A 12062-nucleotide genomic window follows, 5' to 3' on the forward strand; every position below is an offset into this window, starting at 1 on the left:
TTTTACAAGACAAAAGAAGTTAGTGTCAAACACACGGATTTGTTTTTCTTCATGCACTGATAATTTATAATTATTATCTATTAATAAGTGAAAATGGTAACAAAAAGTCTTATTAGTACAATTAGCGCTATTTGCTGACGAAAGTCAAGGGCTTTTTGATGTATCTACAAGCACCTATATATTTACATATTTTTTACAAAAAATATTTTACAATTAATATTGGTATTATTTTCATAATATGTAACTATAATGTGAATATACCAATGGAGGTTGATAATCATTGGTAGCCAAACATATTGGGAAGTGAGCCAAGTAAACTGGAAGCTAGTTTTCACTGTTTGAGAAAGCTGATCAACTGGAAAGTGGAGCCCCCCACTAAAATTTTAGTGGGGCAGCGTCCCGCCTAATCACGGCCCGGTCTTCTATAGCTAGTGTCCTTAGTGCTGCTATCTGTAAAAACATTTAAAGTAAAATAAGTAGTTGGATTTTAAGTTCCGCCTGAAAAATAGGCGATTATTTTACTTTACTTTAATAAAGTTTAAAACAAAAGCAAGTGAAACATATACGACTTTCTCTTATTACGTTTGCACAGTTGTAAGCAAAATTTTATTCAGCCTGAATTTTTACTGAATATTTCTTACCTTAAATATTAAGTATAGAGTACTTTTGGATGGCAGCAAAAAAAAGTGCTCTCCCTGAAATCTGGAGGGTGTCCCGCGCGATAAAAGTAAATTATAAGATAATTCTAAAAGCTTTGGAGCTTTTCCGAAGAGAAAAGTACTTTAGGGCCAGCATGCATCAAACACTTCTACTAGTATTGTAGATCAATACTAATAGCATACTTCTTCGAGATCTAGCAAATAACAAGTAAGGATCTGGTTTAGGATTAGGATAATGGGAGCCCTTAATGCTTAAATAGCCGTTGGGTCTTAAGGGGCAATGATTAGTTCGCGATTTTCTAATGCCTCCTTTGACACATGGATACTGATGGAAAAAACATTGAACTTTACAAAAAGGTAAACATTTTTCACTAGACCCACAACGATCGACGCAATAAGCTTTTTTTTTTTGGCTGCAGCTTGTGAGAAAAAACTGGTTTCATCCTACATTCTAATAAAAATCTTAAATTTACTATCATTGCAGGCCCTTATGGGCATTATATTATGCTGGAACTGTCATTTTTGATTATGTCTACGATGGGTAAATCACCTATTTAGGATTGGAGAAGATAGGAGTTCTGAAAAATGTTTTTAGTATCAACAGAAACACTTTGAGAGGCGAGCCTCAGAAATATTTAGAAGTGTGAGATCCAGTTTTTATTTCTTCCAGGAGGAAAAGTTAAAAATAAACAATTTTAGATTTAGCAAAATGCATCTTTGGCTAAAAAGTGAAAAATTGCATCAGTCAAGTTTCATTTCCGGTTGACGAGGAACTTAAGCCGTCTTTAGTAAGGATTGCGACAAACATTATAAGAATAAATAAACAACAACAAAATTAGAAAGTTTGAGAGATTTTCTTTTTTGAGATTTCTGCTCAAAAACAGACCTGAGCAAAAAACCTTCTGTTTTTCTAGTTAGTGGAATTCAAAACAAGTATCACCAGTAAAACCTCAATTCAAAAATTTGTTACTATAGCAACATGTATCAATAACTAGGAAAAAGAAAAAGTAAAATTAAAGAGGTCGTGTTTTAACTCGACCTCAATACCAACCTAGTTTATAAGACACAACGTACACTATTTTATTGATTGCTCTAAGTCTAGATCGCTGTGTAGCACGAATAAATTCTAAACTGAGTAACACTAAAAGTTCATTGATAGAAATGGGCAAACTACTCACTTCCTCCACTCCTACTAATCGTGTTGTCATAGCTACATTGGATCCCGCTGGGTCCATTGAAACAGATACTATTCACAGAGATACACTAAAATTTTTGTAAAAATACCAACTTTCACGAAAAAATTTTGAGGCAAAACTTTGGCAGTTAAAGTTAGAGAAAGCTGTCGAACCTTTTAAACAAGTTTCTAAATAAAAAATATCTACAAATATAAAGAGAACTTTTACGACATTGTCACTGAACGTAAAACTCATGTGTTTACATACATTTTCATTTCATTCAAATAAACTCCTTCATTAAACTTTAGAAGTAGTAAGGTACGACTAATTCTCTACTTTCTAACTTCATTCCTTTTCATTAATAATATGGACGGATTAAACTGTAGTAAATGTTTCGAGAGAAGAAAGCTGGTAAAAGAAGAGAAAAAAGTTTTACTTTATTTATTCTGCGAACAAACACTGTGATTTGAATTGAAGAAATAATGAAAAAAAAAAAATTCATCCTGTCAATTGTACCTGCTGATAAAATAATCATTGAAAATATGGAAAACTGGGTGATTTGAAAAACTAATTGTTTGAACACCTTCTACGATTTGACAACCTCTAATATCCATTCATTCCCATATCTAAAGAATATGTTAGCTGGAAAACGAAGGGGTAAAATGGAAAGTTGAAGCAACCGCAAATGGATTTTTTGCCCACCTTCAAGATTCGAATTTTAGTGACGGAATATGTTAAAATTTAGATTACCCTACTTCTGAGTAATATTTTAGAACGAAAATATTACAGACTAAAGTCTGAGAAACATCCTCCTCGAAAACAATTTGGTTTTTTTTTTTTAGTATTATTACTTTTAGTGGCCTACTGGGATAGCTTTCAATTTTCTCTACAGAGAGTGACACTTTATTATCGTAAAGAGAAAGTGTTTTTTTTTTTTAAATTTAATGTTTTCTTTTATTTTTATTCTTGTTTTGGACACTTTTAACCTAGTCAAGTAACAAAAATTTTAAATTACTACTGTTCAACAGTATAGTTTTACAAAGTGCATAATTAAAAAATTACTGATGCACTCACTAGTGGTATCTAAAAATAGCAATAAAGTCCGTCTTCACGCCTGGCCCCCACCCAAAAAAAGTACCCTTAAATGAATTTTTCTGGGTAAATGTTTAAAATAAAAATTGTTGATCTACTTATATGCAATTAGTTCACCAGTATTTCCAATAAAAACCCAGAATTGAAAATATGCGTGGAAATATTAAAGAGAAAAACATAATTTAATGAGTAAAAGAAAATTACCAGCTTCGTTGTTACTGATTTGATTTCTTCCATGATCTTGAAGTTTGGCTTTGTCCGGCGATACCATACAAAATTTCGTTCTTTGTAGAGGATTCTTTTCTTTAGCTATTCCGTAAGAGCAACATTTACATTTAGCCTTGAGATTCCAGTACAGCTAAAACAGATTAATATGTTATGATTAATTAATTTTTTTTAATTAAACTATACAGTTATTCACAGTACAAAATTCTAATTTTAATCATTCTTTTGAAGAAGGCGGTAAACAGAAAGAAAATAGAGCTGACCTAATAAATTAACTTGGCCTAATTTTGTTCCAATTATTTTCTTGGAAAATGAAGCGAAGGTATCTAGATAACATAATTGTGGGAAATTAATTTGGATTTTTAGTAGATGAGAAGTAAAATGAAGACATCCGTTTTTTGTTCCACACCGTTATGAATGCTAAGTTTAGCGTCGGAAAGGAGAAAGTCAATTAAATAAAATGAGTTTAAAATGGCTAGTTCTTCCTCGCGCTGAGATTAACTGAATTTTTTTCACGCAAGTTATTTCGTACTTAAAGTTAGCGCAAAGTATTTGAACAAAGGAGTATTGACAATATTTTATTTCGGTCACAGAAATCAAGGAAGTTAAACACGAAAAACTCAAATAATTTTTTTGAAGATTGGACTCACTAAGAAGCAATTACAAAATCAAAGCCTTAATAAACCCTTACCCTTACTCCTTCGTCTGTTTATTCTTTATTTTTTTTGTATCAGAAAGTTTCAGCCCACAACAGCCATCCCTAACTCTTAGAAAGTTTATTTTCCTTTTTTTTAGATTACATATTTTATCTTACCCCTCATCAGCACAGGTTGGTTCTTTTATTTTGTATTGAATCATAATATTTCTCTTCTTTTACTTTTTTGTAATTTTTTAAATTTTAATTCCATTGTTCTGAAACAATTAAAATAAACAAAAAAATAAGGTTTTATTAAATAACTTAAATACATTATTTAAGGGGAAGCTATTTTTTATTTATTTATAATTTTTTTTGTTTTGTTTTGTTGATGTCGGATTCAAGGCTGCCTAAAATTTTGGCAAAGCAAATCGTTGAGAAATGAAAATTGTGACACGAAGATAATTTAGACTTGTGTAATAAATTGGGTTTGCAGTTGGATTATGGATATGCGTACGAATATGTTAGAAACTTTTAAAAAAAAGATTTTAGGAATGAAATGATATGTAAAGCGCAAAAATCCAGTTTTCATGTTTTGTATAAAGATCTGAAGTTGTTTGTTCTCCTCAGATCATTATATCTCGGATCACAATAACCTATAAATTTCGTACATACGCCTATACTTATGCAGGAGATCAACTATTGAACACAAAGTGAAAATTGAGGTGAGATATCTCACTATTATTATTTCATATATTATTATTATTGTATTCACTATTGTTATAGTATTACGAGTATATATAAATATTTCTTTTCCTATATTTTATTTTCATAGGTATTTATTTTATTAAAGAGGTTTGTTTGATTATTTATACGAGAATTCTAGAAGTTTTATTTATTTTGTTTAGATTTGTTGTAAATGCTGCAGTACACAATCGACGACAACTCAGGCTGACGGTGTTAAGCGCCAAGCTAATTAGCTTTAAAGTTTATTCTTTCGTTTATTTGTATGTTATATTTTTTGTTCATCAAGCATTTTATATTTCTATTCTATTCTATAAAATTATGAATGTCAGACCACTGCTTGTAGGAACTTGATTAGCCAATAATAACAGGAAAAAGATGAGCTAAATGGTTTGCAAATACTGAATACCAAAGCCCGGGATCGAAACCAGCTGCTGACCTTTAGATTTTTCGCTTCCTATGAATTGTCTGTCAGGTGATGGACAGTGTTGTCTGCAAAGACAGAATACGGTCCTGAGACCAGCAGTGCTTTGAAAAATGCTACGGGCGCAAATGACCTCAGATATTTCGCGCCTTAAATTAAAAATAATAATATCTTTACGGAGGGAAGGGATTAGCTATGAGGTTAGCATACTGGACTCCCACGCGGAGGTCCCGGGTTCGAATCCAGCAGCTGACCCTTAGATTTTCTCTTCCTAGGAGCTTCTTACAGCTCACTGTCCGGTGATGGACAGTGTTGTCTGTAACGAGAGAACACTGTCCGGAGGCCGGCAGTGCACTGGAAAAAGCTCCGGGCGCTAATGACCTCAGCTGTTGATGCGCCAAAAAAAAAAAAAAAAAAATCTTTACGGATCGATAATATAATTTACATATAAAAATTGACCTCGTACAACCACCATAATCAAAAATATGTTAACCTTCCCTATTATCCAAGTTACCAATGAACTATTAATAAATTCTAGGAAAATAATGAAATATAGGACGACCTAATTGAGAATTGTGGAAGCTACACGTAACTACAGAAGAAGGCGCTGAGGATACCTTTTACAGATAACAATGCATGAAACTATTTTGGAAGTCAAACTAGTTTATTGATTACCGTTATTCTGACGTACTCCCAAACGAACATGTCTGGCAACCACTTTGTAATGCATTAATAACTGTGAAACACTTACACAATAATCTCTAAGCGCAATTTACATAGTTTATAATTGAGTCAATATTTCTTCAAAATAGGAATTCTCTCGCTCTTTTTATTTTTTATTTTCTGTTATATTCATTATTATAATCAGGGGAGCGTACCAACGCTACAATAGAAATTTTATTTTGAAGATAGGTGAAAAAATGAAACAGGGAAAATTGCCATTTCTGTTTGCGTCCTTCTCAAACAAACTTAACATGAAGATTTCAATAAAGAGTCTATAGATTCCCGCAAGGAGTAGCTGTTGCATGCAGCTACTTGAGGAGTAGCAACCTCAAGGGGTAACCTGAGCTCAGTACACCATGCACACTCACCAGAACAGTACACTAAACATATCCACAAACACTCCTACACTACAGACAAGGTACAAACAGTACACAACTTAGGGCTACCGTCCCTAAGGAGATATGGCTAGCCTGATAGCCATAAGGAGGCAGCCCCTCCATCAGGATAGGTTGCTATGGGCCAATCCCTCATACGACCGAAAATTTATTGATTAAAAGTAACACAAAAATGACGGATGGATTTTTGAAGACCTCGACACTGAAAGGTAGACGAGGATTGACTAAGAAGAAGAAGAAGAAGAAAAAGAGTCTATAGATAAGATACTTAAGTAGTAGAGACTTATGCATCCGGAAGAATTGCCTTAGAAAGTAATAGTCAAGCGAGATGTGGTCAAAAGAAGAGAGCAATACTAAAGAGAGATCGGTAACAATTTTTTTTAAACTAGAAATTCTATACGAATTATTTTTAAAGTTCATTGTCATTTTGCTGAAACAATAAATTATCCTAAAGAATTACTTTAGAGAACTTTAGAACCTCTAAGAATCCAAAGTAAAACCAATTTACGCGCGGTGAGTATACCTCTCCAATGTTCAAATTTTTGATGTTTCGTGAAAGCCATTTTTAATTTTTTTATCTTTTTTTTTGTCCTGAGCCTCTTTAGATTAATAGGTGTCGTCTTATTTTCGACGTGCAATAAGAACAAATCTGTGAATAAAACGTGGAGGGGGATTTATTGCACCACTCGTTGTAAGAGAAAGTGGAAATACTTTTTCTATTACTGATGGTAATAAAGATTACCATTATTTCATAAAAACAACCACTTCAATAATTAAATATCAAAATTAAAGAATACATTAAAATAAAAGTAAAACTACTCGTCTATTAACTATTGGCCTAATTTTAGATGACGTTCATAAAAGCTTCACTTTCGTTTTAGTTAACAGTTCATTGATAATCATTTTTTTAGAGCAAATTTAAGATGTGACTCATTCAAAGCCCATATCTCATTGATGATTAGGCTCAACACGTTCGAGAACAATGTATGTTAGTAATGATGGCAGAATATAAAAGCTTGAGCGAGGGGTAATTGTTTTCATCTTTTCAATACCGCGACTTTGATGATGTGACGAAGTAACAGCGATTAAAGTTTAAAATTAGCTTCCTTGTCTGGAAAGCCTAGAGTATTTAAATTTATGTCAATGTGAAGAGGAACTTGGGCAGTTGATGCTAAAGGCGGATTCGGGCCCTGTAGCCTCAGGCAAGTGTTCCGGAAAACATCCATATACGTACAAAAAAATACAATAAAATCGAAAGAAGTTGAATACTTAATAATTTGTAACTAGAATTTCCTCATTTAGTCTAAGAACAAATCGTGGGGAGGGTCATGATAACCAGGCCCGGCAGTCAAAATAGGCTTACTAGGACGACTACTTGCAAGACTACTAAGAGAAACCTCACATTTTGCAAGCTGTAAGATGGATATTTCCCACTAATAGGTTTTATGCATTTCTTCTCACCTCTCACAGTCTGCACAGGGACTAGATCCATCCATTTTCGAGGCAAGTACCGGCAGAGATGTTTTATGAACTTAAGGTTCTCATAAAAAGACAGAGCAAGATTAAATGGGACTGGACCCTCGGTTTGATCCAGAAGTGCGGTTTCCGAAGGGGCCGTTTACCTTGTTAAGCAGAGACTAGATGAACTTATAAATTGCATGAAGCTGTAGTATGGGACTGTCTAGCCGACATCCTAGACTAGAAACTTAACTCTAAAAGTTTTTCTTTTTTTTCTTTTACCAACTCAATCACAAAATTAAAGGAGTAGCAAATTCCAGCCTTCTTATAATTCTAAACAAATTTATATCTCGCTCCTACAAATTTAATGCAATATATTAAATTTAAGCAACATTTATATGGCTTACTTCTTGATGTCTTTTTTATCGCCTTTTATATTTTGAACAATGGAGAGTAGGTCTTCAACACGAAGGAATAACCTTCACATATAATACTCCTTCGTAGCATACATATCATAAAGAAGATATAATTCCGAGCTGTAATTTTAAGCAATTATATGAAAACTAATTTTTCGAGGCATTCACAAAAAAAAAATAATAAAGATATCTGGTTTTACTTTCTATAAACATAGTTTACGTTTTTAAATTTCCTTGAAACTTAGAATTTAATAGAAAATACAAATTAATATTGTAAAAACTATAATATTTACTTTAAAAAAAATATATATTCAGTAAAATAATGTCAGTAAATTTTCCTTCAAATTTAAAAATTTTAGCTTCATATTTATACTTATTAATAATTAATAAGTATAAGCCCTTACATTACTCTGCTTTACTTACGGCTACCTGCCCTTAAAAATCTATCTTCCCAAGCAAACTGTTTCAAAAATGACACAACTCGAATGCAATAAGGATTATCATTTTAAAGAAAATCAAAGGGACCATATTTTAATAAAATATTGGAAGAAAATGATTCCGCTGGCTAGTTTTGTATAAGATCTTTTGGTGTGGTCTCTAACCTCAACAATATCGAATTAGTACTTTCTGCGATTTTTTCATTTTTAAGTATCATTGGCTATTCACACTTAACACGCACATACACAACCTATTTTGTAAAAAAAAAAAACACTTTCCACTCAGAGAAATCTCAAAACGAGTATTTTCTGTGATAACACAAAATAGAAATATCTAAAATAATTTCTTCTTAAAAATAATTAATAAAATTTCATTCCCATTGAATAAAATGGTTTTACAAATATTTTATCATCTCAAATTAATTAAGTTAACCAAGTTTTAAATAGATGACAAATATATTGCATTGTAAAAATTTTTCTTGTACAGGCGTCTAGCCTCAAGTCCTAAATTTCTTTTTTAGAGAGTATGTAAAATATGTGGCGGCTACCCGAGAAGTATATCCTGCAGTTTTCACTTTCTTGCACTGGGATTTAGTGAAAGGAAATGCAGTGAAACATCCTTTAAATAACTTTTAACTCCATTCTAACCGAAGAAGTTTTCCAATTGAAATTAAAGATGTTCTAGCCTATGAAATGTTATTCCTAACTTATCTATTTATTGCTCCGCTTCCCACTGAAAATAGGAGCCATATTCGAAAAAATAAATGACAAAAATCCATTCAAGTTTAAGGTGGATAATAACGCTGTAATTTATTCGTACATATTATGTTACGCCCGAATGAATAATAAGCAATAAGTTTAGCGGTTTTTATTTCATCTTATTTACTTTGTCCTTGGTGGTTTCTGGAAATATATTGAAATTATTGTGAAGGCAATATTAGATAAATAATAATTATCATAAATTGTGAATAAGGAGAAATTAGAGAACTACTAAATTAGCTCAGTTATAGGTAACTCTCGAATTTAGTAAGTTTATTCCCTGAGATTAGTTTTCCAGAAAGAAATAAGTATTAACATAATTAACAGAAACAGTCTTGAATTTTGCTGTAAATAAATATAAGTCAACATTCTTCCAAACTTACATACATTACGTAATTCACCAAAGTAGATTCGTGTGTTTACAATAATTATTATTTAATAATAATAATAATAATAATAATAATAACAATAGATAAAACAGAAATACTTGCTTTTAAAATAAGTTTTTCTTTAAAACAGTTCCCAACTATTGGTCCAATCACTATACTTGCTAATCTTCTAGGTGATTAACCTCTCTTTGTAACCTTATCCCCAAAACAAATGTAATCAATCACTTCTTTTGCTAAAATCTCTTGTTAACCTATTGCAAAGAAAGAATAGGTACATATATTTGGAATGTATGTGAGAAAAAAAAAATACCAATAGAAATTATAATAGTTTAGATAATAGATATGATTAAAGGCATATAAAAAAAAAATCAAAAATAATAAATATAAATCTTTGAACATACTAATTTAAAACCATGCTAATTTCCAACTTGTCGTAATTAAAAATTTTCATTTCAGATGAGTCAGGGATAGATCTCATTTTTAAAATAAATTTAGGTAAGTAGAGAGTACTTCCAAAACTTAAAACACCTTATTTTTGTTCAAAGTACTTCTTTTCTTGTAAAATTTTCAGTACTTATTTTATGCTCGTCTTTTCCAATTTTACACTAAAATTCCTGTTACAAAACAGATGCCTATTTATGCTATTGTGTTATTCAAAACAATCCATAAAATAGTAGAATTAAGTTCCTTTTTCAAGAATCTTAGGCATTTTTGCAGGTTTCTCAGCCAAAAAACAAACACCACACTCAATTCTCCCGGCTTCCAGCATTCATACAATTCTGAGGGACCTTAGAAGTACTTGATCTGTGCATTAGGGTTCAGCGTGTGTGACATTGAAGTGCGACTGAAGGAAGCCACTATACGTAGTTACTTAGGACGCAGTGGATTTAGTTTCCTAGCCGCTCCTTTCACGAATCAAAAATAATTTAATTTCATACCTATGGCATCAAGATAATATGGATTCAGTCGATTCCGATCCTTTTTGGAATTCTAGAACAAAATCTTGACTCATACTCACAAAAAAGGAAAGTATTAGTTTTTATCTCTTTTCGAAAAAGGTCTTGAAAACTTTCCTATTGGCCCGGTTGCCCTCGGCAAAGATGATATGATACAAAGGCGTACCTCGTTAGAAGAGTACCATTTACCAGTACTATCCAATTGGCTTCAGTACTAGAAAATTAAAGACTTTTCGACAGGTTACAAATATTTATCAATCAAGAGAAAATTAATTCCTAAAATGATATCATTAATTTATTAAAAAATAATACAACAACTTGAAACCTTGTTGAGTAGAAACTAAGCGAAAGTAAAGCATACCTTGATGCCCGCCAGTAGGAGCAACTTATTAGATATGCCGGTGAAGTCCTTCAGTCATTCATTATTCCAAAAGCTTGCACTAAAATCTTCATTCACAGTATTGTACGTACTTACATTCATTCGTGTAAAACTGGTTAGTATTTTCCCCCTTTAAAGATCACAGACAATATTTTTTAAAATAATATAATGAACTGGAATTTTTAATAAGCCTGGTTGAATTCAATCTCAAATAATAAAGCCATAAATATTGTACAAAGGAAAAGGAGAAAGTTCAAAACATTATTTGCGACAAAAAAAGTTCAAATGAGCCATGGCAAAGTCTCATTGTCAACTGTTAAAGGGTCCAATTCTATTATTTTTGTTTTGTAATGCTTCACAAATTTTTTTCAGTAAATAATACCACTCCTAGACGGAAAGAGTGATGTAAAAATTAAATTATACCAATCGAATGTACGAATCGAATTTTGTCTATTATTTTAAGAGATGATATTGTAATTTTTAGAATACATTCTTATTTTTGTTAAATTGATAAAAAGTGTTTCAAAGGTGTACCGCCATGGATTTAGGAAATAAAAATTTAAAGGAAGAGCATTAATTTAATCTATACTAAAACATCCATTAAGGGTATTAAGTACCCGCATCAATTGCAGATCGGAGGCCAATTTCATTGGCCTTTGTAGATTGGATAAACAAATGTATTGCAAGGGCGATCTTCGCTGTGTCCACAAATTAACGGACGATTCCTGTTGTTCACAATATTTGTTGTTAGCGTTTATTTCTTTGACTTTACTTCGAATTCGAAACTAAACTAAAATCATCGAAACTAAAACGTCATACATTAAGGAATTGTAACTTCTTTTTTTTCTAATTCACACTTAGGTAGTCACATAAATCACTTTAAAAATATAGTTAAGAAGATAGGAGACAACACAATCTAAGGTTTGCACGGAAAAAACTCCGTATTTTCCTCATTCCCTCTAACTGCTTCCCACTTACTGTTATATTTACAAGCTATAGATTTACTCCATCTTTTTCAATGTAAACTTCTCTGAAATAGAGATCTAACCCCATTATCTAATTTCTAATTTTTAATCTTATGTAAAGTTTGTTTCTGCTCCCTCGCACAGTTTTTTGCTCTCTAAAAGTTTAATATCTTGAATTTAGATACAAAATTTTTAGAATCAAATTCATGCTCTATTACGATCATTACATTAC

General features: G+C 31.7%; 1 long non-coding RNA gene across 1 annotated transcript; it reads left to right on the forward strand.

The window, feature by feature from the left end:
* The first annotated feature begins 9650 nt into the window (after positions 1 to 9650).
* Positions 9651 to 11428, forward strand: LOC141460589 (uncharacterized). Its single transcript, XR_012462201.1, has 3 exons — positions 9651 to 9818; positions 9987 to 10025; positions 10248 to 11428. It is a non-coding gene; the product is annotated as an uncharacterized lncRNA (long non-coding RNA).
* The last annotated feature ends 634 nt before the right edge of the window (positions 11429 to 12062 follow it).

This window comes from Rhodnius prolixus, unplaced genomic scaffold (genome assembly GCF_049639745.1).
Source record: "Rhodnius prolixus isolate KJV_2025 unplaced genomic scaffold, Rpr scaffold_6, whole genome shotgun sequence".
Taxonomy (NCBI): domain Eukaryota; kingdom Metazoa; phylum Arthropoda; class Insecta; order Hemiptera; family Reduviidae; genus Rhodnius; species Rhodnius prolixus.